Here is an 11053-nt window from a genome sequence, read left to right as displayed (position 1 = left end):
GTATATTATGCTTTACGTTCAAGCAATGAATTAGCATTTTAAATCACAAAATGACTATATGTTTTCCGGGTGCGAATTCCATAAATTTTTTTATACTGTTCATTTTTCTCTTCATAACCAAGTTTTCACGAGTTATATTCTATATGTGCGCCAACTTTCCAACTTGCCGCTAATTCCTCCCGCCAATTTCAGTGATCACTCACTTCCACCTACCATTTTTCGTCGGGTGAAATAATCACCCATCGAGTGACCCCTAACCTTCAATCTCGTGATTTCTGAACGGTTCCCTAAAGTTCCTCAAGGAAGAGTTGCGTCATCACTTACTCTGCTTCAGATTGGTGCTGCGAAAGCGGAATCGGATGTTTTGAAATTGGCGCGACTTTCAAGTCAAATTTAATGTTCAGGCACTGATAGAATAGTAAATAAATATAATAAAAATAATAATGTAGGTGTGGTAATAAATAATGTTTGAAAAGTAAAAAATCTTATTCATACACACTTTAAAAAAATACTATTATTTAAGACTATTTGATAAAGGCTCTAACATCTAATAGGTAGTAAGTAGAAAAACAATAATAATTATTTAAATTTGTAGATTGAAAATTATTAAAATGTAAAAAATAATATTTTTAATGACATGGGTTTTTAAAATATTAATTAATTAATTGGCTAAATCAAATTTTATACTATAAATTTTCAATTTTCACGATCAAAAAATTAAAATGAGACAAAACATTTGGAAAAATTTCTAATTGTATTGTTTGTGAAGTAAAGTCAGGAAATTGAATTCTGAGGTAATGGCTGTTTCTTCAACCCCTTTTGATTAAATTATTTCGAATAAAAATAAATTAAATTTAATCATAGAGAAGATCAAAGTAAAGATCACATTAAAATTATATGTATAAAGTAGAAAAGTTTCACTGCTTTGTTTGGAATTATATTTCAAATTTATAAGTTATACCATAAAAGTAATAATGGAAGACAAATTGCAGTTAAAAAAAGAAAGTTAGTTCGTTTTTCTCTCAACTTTAGAACTCTAAGAACCTAAATTCTTATTGGTAAGTTATATGCATAGCCATACTTTTGCTATCATATTTGTTTTCAAAGTCTTTTTTCTTTGATTTAGTTTGATTACAAATTCTTAGACGAAAGAGCAATTTTGTACAACCGGGTGCAATGATCTTTTTTATTTCATCCATTTCCTGAGAAGTATCAAACGTAGCTTGCTTGACGCAGAAGAACAAGTTTTCTTTATATTCTCCATTAAAAAAGCATATTTCAAAACAATCATTACACGAAAATATATAATGGCTTATAACCTCTTCTTAAGAATACTTCAAATGTTTCGAGCTTTGTTACGTATTTCCGATTCCGGTTTCGCGGCAGCTAGTGAAGGGGGTATCGTGACACAATTCTCGCTAGAGGAACTCTAATAGAGCCGAGGCTACGCTCCCTGCGCTACTTCAGACAACGCTCGTCCGCTCTCTGCTCATAATAAATTCAGCAACATTCATGATTAGTTGGTAAATTTCATGATTTTTCTAAAAAATTTAGAAAAAAAAACAGATGCATTATTCGGGCATCTGTGGGCGGAAAAATTCGTTTTTTTCGATATCATGATGATTTCAACCAAATTCATAATTTTTAAATAAATTTCATATATTTTTTTAACAGAATTCAATTTAAAAATTGGGAACATGATAAAAATTTCATTACCAATCATATTAGTTAATAAATTCTATGAAGTTTCAAACAAATTTAATAAACCTATGCATTATTTGGGTATTTGTCGAAGAAAAAGTTTTTTTTTTCAATCTCAGTCCTTTCAGTTTAAGTATCTCATTACTTTCATTATTCGAATAAGGATGCTGCTTCAGGATCAAGGAGAATGACCTTCTTCCTCCACCTTTGTCTATAATATACCCGGATAATTCATTTGTTAATTATATTGGTTTAAAAAAAAAATTATCAAACAGTTTTGAATTTTACTGAATTTATTATGAGGATCCCAATTAACAGTCTAAAATCGAAGAAAAAAGAATTTTTCCGTCGAAAGATGCCCCAATAATACATTTTTTTAAATTAAAAATTAAATTAAATTAAACTAAATTAATGAATTACGAATTTTGCTGAAGTTATTATAAAGTTTCTAGTTTTCAAAGTTTAAGTAGGAACAAAAAAAGAATTTTTCTCTCGAAAAATGCCTGATTACTGCATTTGTTCATTAAATTTGTTTACAATATAAACAATTATAATCTCAAGAAAAAATTGTTTTAATATAATATTGTTTCCATTCAAACTTCCTCCAACATAACTTGAAAAAACGTATAATTATGGAGAATTGTAAAAAACATTTTTTCTGCAAATAATTAGCTTATAAAGTTATTTTGTGTTTATTGACTAATATTGCAAGAGCTTTAAATAATGTTGCTCTATGTAATTTAGACGATTTAACCATTTTTCTGTTGTTAACAAACACCGCGACCCTCAAATAGAAAAAATGACCATTTTTTTCGCCATATTTGTTTATTTAGAAAAAAATTAAAAAACTAATTAAAAAATCAGGCTAGAAAAATCCTCAGAAATTTTATGAGCTTTTTTCACATTTTTTTTGTTTAATTCAGTAAATATTTGTCAGCTGTGCAGTATTTTGAATAAAAAAGTCCCTTTTCCCACTGAGCTTCTGCTTCAGTCATTTTCAGTCTGTTGCAAAAATCGCGCAGATCATTCGCTTCAGTTCGCTTTTATTCACTTAGTGATTAGTTTATGCGCAGCATCAAAATAATGAAGGAAAACTTTATCTTTATCTTTCCAAAAGAAATATAAGACTTAGACTAAGTGAAATAATGTGCCTCAAAACTTTCTATTTTACAGAACATAAACCAAAATTGGTGGCGACAGTTCGATGCGAAATTTTATTAGCCTTCATTAAAAAAAAAGTCGGACAATAATTGTCTTCTGAAAATCAATTTTTTCACGGACCTTTTCTTTGCTCCTGTGTGCGTCTGTGTAAATTAGCATCTATGTTTATTCAAGAGGAAACATTTGACTTGGAGTCAACACCACCACCAGCAGGTGCAGCTGCAAAGTACTAAACACTCCCTGGAGTACCATCGTTACTTGCTCGCAGGCGGATACAGGAAGCTTATCCACGTCAGATGCCATTCTTGTGCTCTTGGATAGATCCACAAGCATGTAGCTTAATTCCTCGAGGAAAGCTTTGGCGGACACAATTAACAGGCAACCAGTGATGTGTCGAGTAGTTCCAACTTGCTCATTATGCTCGAGTTAAGTTAGAGACTTCAGTGACGCTTGCTCACTCATCGTTCTCCAAAGTTATATAAATAAAGCGATTTTCCCGTCATCAAGTTTCCAACATTAATGTTTGCTTTTCCGAAACATTGGTTCTTGCGGCAGCAGCTTTCCAGATTACACTGAGAGATTAAACTAAGTTAAGTATACTTGTCTATTAACACACGGGAAAATGTTAAACTATTCGAGTTATCCATATTAACAGCAGCGTCGCCAGAGGGATTCTTTGCCCCCCCCCCCCACGCCGAAACTAAGTACAGTGAAACTCTTCAATAGCCCTCCCTTCTATAGTCGTTCCGAGAATTAACGCCGCACCACAGATAGGTATGACACGAGCTGCGCGGGGGCCATGGGGTCTGCGGTTGTCACTTAGGCGTGCACTGAAACGTGGACAAACAAAAGCGGAATGGGCTATAGAAGAGCTTCACTCTATTTTCATTATTCAATTCCCTTTTCCCTCACTCTTTGCATATAAATAATTTATAATAATTTTAGAATAATTTGCCTATAAATAAATAATTTTTTCCCTCCGAAAAAAATTGAAGCCTCCCCCCCCCCCCCCCCCCCCCCCGAAAAATTTCTGGTTACGCCACTGCATATTTAAGTTACAGCCCACAGATACTGACTGATTTTAACAACGAAAAATTAAAAGAAAAGTTAATACGATTTCTAAAAGAGTTGTCAAGCTTGTTTTTTAAATTAAGTTCTGAATTTTTTTTGGAAATACACTAATGTGACCAAAAAAATGGTTAATTTTTTTTTGACGTTCCGGGTGCGCGTCAATAACAGGAAATTTTTTAAAATAGACTGAGTTGTGTAGAGTCACATTAGTTAAAGATGTTCCCATATTAGACAATAAACAAAAAAAGTTTGTACAAAGAAATATTTGGTGAAGGAATGTTTTCTACGATTTTTCATATTTATACGTTTCTTCAAATTGTATTGAAAGACATTTTAATGAAAACAATATTATATATAAAAACTTTTTTCTCAAGATTATAATTGTTTACATTATAAACAAATTTAATGAGCAAATGCAGTAATCAGGCTTTTTTCGAACGGAAAAATCGTTTTTTTCGATGTCCATTTTTTAAAAATAGAAAATTCATGACAATTTTAGCAAAATTTATAATTTTTAAATTAATCTCACGATTTTTTAAAAGAAATTGAATAAGCAAATGCATTATTCGGGCATTTGCAGGCAGAAAAATTCGGTTTTTTTCAATAACAGTCTTTTTAGTTAGGAACTTTGTTATAATTTCAGCGACATTCATAATAAGTTAATAAATTTTATGATTTCTTTAAACAAATTTAATAAGCAAATGCATTAATCAGGCATTCTTCGACAGACAAAATTTTTTTTTTATTTCAAGTTATTTAATTACGAAATTCATGATAAATTCAGAAAAATTCATAATTTTTTAAATCAATTTTATGTTTTTTTAAACAAATACATTATTGGGGCATCTAACGACGGAAAAGTTCCTTTTTTTTAATTTGAGGATTTTAATTGAGATCTTTATGATAAATTTAGAAACATTAATGATGACTTGATAATCTTGTGATTTTTTAAAACAAATTTAACAAACAAATTCTTACGAAAACATAGGCTTACGCTGTAGCTTAGCTGAACCATTTAAAATAGAAATTTAGAAATAAAGAGTGAATTATCTTGGGACATCTTTCTTACTCACATTAGACGTCTTAAGAGCATCCCTAGGATGTAAAAAAGTCATTTTCCCAAAGACGTCTAAAGGATGTCCCAGAGACATCTCTAGGACAACATAAATTTTTGCGCCCACTGGAATAATTTTTTTTTAATTGGCTGCGATCCGCTACTGCGAATCTTAATACTAAATGAACTACTCATCTTTTGTGAATGTTGGAAAAATTATGAAACTCTAAACTGAAAAATGAGATTTCGACACAAATATTATATATTAAATATATAATTGATAATTCGTGTTTTTTGGTAGTTAATAATCTTTTTGTTTAAAAATTCTTCTGTTGTTAAAAAATCGCTTTTTTCAGTAGAAAATTAATATTTTTCTTTGAAAATGCATTTTTTTGTGAAAAATATAATAACTAGGTTTGTACTAGGTTTGTAATTAACTAGGTTTTGTAACTAGGTTTGTATTACTTGTACCATTAACACCTAGCTAAGAATTAGCGTTATGTTCTTGAATTAAGAGTTCTTATTCTGATCCCTCTAATAGCTTAATTGGAAAAGCACCTGACCGGAAATCAGAAGTTTTGTGGTTTGATTCCCAATGGAGTGAAGATGGAGTAGGATCTTTTTTCAAGAAATAATTTCAATTTTAATTTAAAAGTTAAACTTCCTTCTTAAAACTGAAATAATTTTTTTCTATTAAAAAAAAAAAAAAACAACTTTTGGTGAAGAATGCTTAAATTTTATTGGAAATTCGCCTTTTTTCTATAGTAAATAATTTTTTTTTCAATTCTATTTTTATGTTGGCAGAAAATTAATCTTTTTGTTTAAAAATCTATGTTTTTGGTGAAAAATATAAAAAGTAGGTTTTAAAGTTAAACTACTTTCTTAAGCCTTTCTAAAAATTGTCCAGCTTCTACAACATGAATAGTTGGTTCACTTTAAAAAAATAATGAAATTGCAAACTGAAAAATGAAAATTCGACACAAATATTTAATCTCGTAAGCGGAAAATTGTTTTCGTCGCATTACGTTGCAAGGTAAAATGGGAAAAAATTCATATTCTGTTTAAAAATTGAACAACTAGATTTCAAACCTGCACGACTTTCTTGAAAATAAAACTTTCTTGAAAAGAAAATAAATTTTTTTGTTTAAAAATTCTCCTCTTTTAGTTTAAAGTTTAACTCTTTCGTTTGGAAATCTTTAATTTTGTTAAAAATTTCTTTTTCAATAGCAAATTAATCTTTTTGTTTAAAAATGCATCTTTTTGGTAAGAAATATAAATAATAGGTTTATAGGTTGAAATACTATCTTCAAAATTAATCAGTTTTTTTCCTTTCTTAAAAATTAAGCCATTCAATTAAGGATTCTTGTATTTGATTAAAAATAGTTTTTTTTATAGAAAATTAAGGTTTTTATTAAAAGATTCATAGTTTGTTTAAAAATGGAAGGAATAGGTTTAAAGAAGAATGAGTTTCTTAAAAATCAAAAATTTTAGTTCTTTCTTTCTTAAAAATGCAATTTTTTGTTTAGGGATTCTTGAGTTATACTGAAAATTTGTGTTTTTTCAGAAAACTTCAGAAAAATTGTTTATTTAAAAATTCTTTTTTAGTGGAAAATTCAACTTTTTTGTTCGGAGTTCTTTAATTTTGTTAAAAATTAGTTTTTTTCAGTAGAAAATTAATATGTTTATTTGATAATGCATCTTTTTAGTTAAAAGTATAACAAATAGGTTTTACAGTTGAACTACTTTCTTAAAAATTAAACCTTTTCTTTTCTTTCTTCCTTATAAATTGAGCTATTTGGTTGATCATTCTTGAATTTTATTTTAAATTCGTTTTGTTTTATAATTTAATAATTTTGGTTTCTTTCTTTCTTAAAAATTCAATTTACTGGTGAAGGATTCTAGAATTCTATCGAAAATTCGTCTTTTTTGGTAGTAGATTAATCTTTTTGTTAAAAAATTCTTCTTTCTTTAGTTGAAAATTTAACTTTTTCGTTCGGAATTCATGAATTTTGTCAAAATTCTTTTTTGTCAGAAAATCAATCTTTTTGTTTAAAAATGCTTCTTTTTGATAAAAATATAACGACTAGGTTTTGAATATAAACTGTTTTCTTATAAATTAAATTCTCTTTACTTTCTTCTTTAAAAATTAAACTATTTGGTTGATGATTCTTGAATTTTATCGGAACAATTTTTCTTTCCTTTCTTAAAAATTCAACTTTTTGGTCAAAGATTTTTTTAATTTTATTGGAAATTCGTCTTTTTGTTAGTAAATTTCTCTTTCGTTAAAAAAAAAATTTTTTTTAGTTCAAAATTCAACTTTTTCGTCCAAAATTTTCGGATTTTGTTAATAACGCGTGTTTTTCGTAAAAAATTTATCTTTTTGTTTAAAAATGCATCTTTTTGATTAAAAATATAACTAGGTTTTAAGGTTAAATTACTTTCTTAAAAATTTCCAAAAATTGTCCAGTTTGTAAAAAAATAACACTGCGCATACACAAAATTTACTTTTAAGCCATTTTTTGATAATTTTTTTAATAAGTCCAAACAACATCTCTAACACGTCTAATGTCCTAAAGATGTCCTAAATACGTCTTCAAAATAGGAAGCTCTCGATACATCTATCTTACTGACATTGGAGGTCTTAAAAGCATCCCTAGGATGTCCAAAGTACATGTTCAACAAAATATCTTAGGGATGTCCCAGAGACGTCTCTAGGATATCCTTAATTTTGTTCCTACTGAAAAATGAAAATTTGACACAAATATTTAACGTCGTAAATGGAAACTTGTTTTCTTCGCATTAAATTAGAAGGTATAATGGGAAAACGTGTTGAAAACTTTAGCAATTGAGTTAATTGATTACCCAATTAGCTCTCGAAACGGCACAGCTAGTCAGGTACAAAATGAATAATTAAGCAGTCTGATGTAGGTAATGCCTTTAGGTACTTCAAAACATTTCTGAGGCGATTCTCGTTCTCGGGTTGCGATACTGATGTGAGTCGAGTTCAAATCCCGAGTGCGCAGTTGAAAATCGCGCTCGCAGGTACAGAGGAAGGAAATATGTGGTTGGTTGAATCCCCTGCACGCGGTCACATAAGTTCGTTAGGTCGGCCCCAATTTTCACTTTATCAGAATTTACGAGCACCTAAAAGCCCGCTGCGTTCCGTCTTAACCGAGACTTCTCTTGTGTCGAAGAAAAATTCGACACCCTGGGAAAAACAAATTCAATTCTATTAAAATTGCAACTAACAACCTCTTCAATTTTCACTTAATGATTTTCAGAAAGCGCCTTATTTCTCCTACCCAATTTAAAAATTTCAGAAATCGAATAGTAAAATGTCTGCAAAATGCAAGCTCATGAAAAATTTGAATTTACGTTTTTTTTAAACTTCAAGCGTTTTAATAATACTAATAATTTTATGATAAATTATTAGTAATTTAAAAGCAATAAAAAGTAAGTTTAAAAAAAAATATATTCCCAACATTTTAGTGAAAATTAAAAATTATTTTTCGTTAAAAAAAAATTGGAAGAAAAAACTGAAAAATGTTTTAAAACAATAAGATTTAAAAAGATCTAAAAATCTCTTGCGAAATAAAAAAAATGTGAAAGATTTTGAAACAATATTTTTTAACTGAAAAGAATACGAAGATTTATAAAAGAAACGAGTAATATTAGGAGATATTTAGAATTTTCAAAACTAAATGAAAATTAATAAGCATTCCAGAAATTAAAAAAAAATACATTTTTAAATATTTGGTTTATTTAATTTCTAAAGCTTCTCAAGAGTTTCAAAAGCTTTCATAATAATAATAATAATAAAAGGTTCTTAGGATTCATCGAATAATTAAAATGATTTTTTGTTTCAAAAAATAGATTTTAAAGATTATCAGTAAAGATCTTTAAAGTTTTTAACAGATTTACAAGTTTCAAAAATAGAATATTGAAGCTTTGATGGCAATTTTTTTACAAATTTCAAAACATTTCTAAATATTTCTAAAAACGTCGAAAAAATATTTGAAATATTTAAGGACAAATTTGTGAATTTCAAAAGATTTTTCAAACATTTCGGAATACTTTGCGTTAGTTTGAAATTAATGACAAATTTAAGGGGTGCCAACAAAATATATTTAATTATGATAATAATAATAATAACTCTGAAAATTTTTAAAGTTACCTTAATCCAGGTTCTGGTGGTTCAGAACCAACCCTTAAGCTGCAGTTTCTTTTATCAGGCAGTTGGCTGCGACGCAGTGAATGAATGTTGGCGAAAAAGCCAGGCTTTGCCCAATAGGTCATATTAGAATTTATAATAATATATACCGGGTTAATGATTTTTCATGTCAAACAATACATTTGAAGAAAAAATTGAATATTATTGCAAAAGATTTTAAATATTTTCTTGAAATTGAAAAAATAGGGCTTATGAAAACATCCATGAAGTTTGATTGATATTTGCAAGTTTTTCTGATATTGTGGTGAAATTTGAGGAGAGCGGATTGTGGAAGTGTGTGGAGGTGAGAGATCTAATTGAGGGATTGTGAGATTGCAAAGGGGAGGTAGATATTTTGGAGGATTGAAACAGATTTGTGTGGAATTTTGTTTGGAGATTTGTGACAGGGTGGGTAGACTGTGTTGACGGATTGGTAGTAGCAGGGTTGGGTAGCGACAAAGAAAGGCGTGACAGGTAACAGACAGCGACGATAGAGGCAGGGAAGATAAAAAGGAGGGAAAATTTGAATTTTATTAATGGCTAGTGGAGCGAGTATCTCATCGGAAGAAACAGAATTAGAGCAGAAAGTTTTCAGTACGCCGAAAGAGATAAAGGAAAGGAAGGCAAGGGGGAAGTATAAAAAAACTATAGAAAAGGAAAGATTGAGAGCAAAAAGCGTAGGGTCCATAGAAGCATTTATCAATAGAAAGAGAGGGGAGAGGGAAAACAGTGAAGAGAAGGAAGATATCGGGGCGAGTATAAAATACCAGAAAATATTTAGATCGCCGCCGGAAAAGCAGAGTTTGGTAGGGAAAAGCGATAACAGGGAGGGTGCCGACGGTAGCGGAGATGAAAATGAAATGTCGATGAAAGAAGAAAGGCTAAAGGAAATTAGAGAAGTGATGATAGAGGTAATGGGGATTTATGAAGAAAAGCAGGAGAGAAGGGGAGAGGAATTAAAGAAGGAAATTAGGCGGGAAATGGCTGAAGTTATGAAAGAAAGAAAAAAATGGGAAGAAATCAGGGAAAAGTTGGAAAAGAGGATGGAGTCATTGGAGCAAAAACTAGAGAAGCAGGAAGAAATAATTAACACAAAGGTAGAGGAGATATGAGGTAGGATGAAGAAACTTGAAAGCTCAAACGGGAATTGCGGTGGGGGCGAGAGCGGGAATAAGGAAATAGAAAGGCTGAGAAACATAGAACAAAGAATAGAGAAGAAAGAGAGGGAAGAAAGAAAATTGAACATAGTGATAAAGGGTATAAGATTAGAGGGGAAGGAGCTGAAGGAAGGGGTGGACGAAGTACTAAAAAGGATTGATGCTAAGGTTAAGTTAGAGGAAATGCGAAATATAGGAAGGGAATTGAGAAGAGGGGAGATAATGGTACTGGTGAAACTAAAGAAATGGGAACATAAGAGGGAGGTGATGACAAAGAAGGGTTATTATATGGTAATCCGGAGAGAATAGAGAATGATTTGACATGGGTAGACAGGAAGATGCAGTATAAATTAAGAAAAATAGCGGAAGAGGAAAGAAAAAAGGGAAAGAGAACATGGGTTAAGTATGGGAGAATTCAGATAGATGGAGTATGGTGGGATTAGGATGAAGAAAGGGAAGAGATAGTAAGAAATGAGGTGCAGGGAAACTAGAAGAGGAAGGAACGGGAGATAGGAATATAAGAAATAGTAAGAAGGAAAAAAGGATGAGAAACGAAAGTAGGGAAGAATGGCAGATTTGTTACTGGAATATAGCAGCATTAGAGATAAAGGATAAGGAGTTTATGAGAAATTTGACACAATGGGATGTAGTCATAATGATGGAGACGTGGTTAGATGAAAAGGGATGGGAAAGAGTAAG

The sequence above is a fragment of the Belonocnema kinseyi genome, chromosome 8, assembly GCF_010883055.1.
Source record: "Belonocnema kinseyi isolate 2016_QV_RU_SX_M_011 chromosome 8, B_treatae_v1, whole genome shotgun sequence".
In the NCBI taxonomy this organism is placed as follows: domain Eukaryota; kingdom Metazoa; phylum Arthropoda; class Insecta; order Hymenoptera; family Cynipidae; genus Belonocnema; species Belonocnema kinseyi.
Note: the sequence above shows the minus strand (reverse complement) of the source record.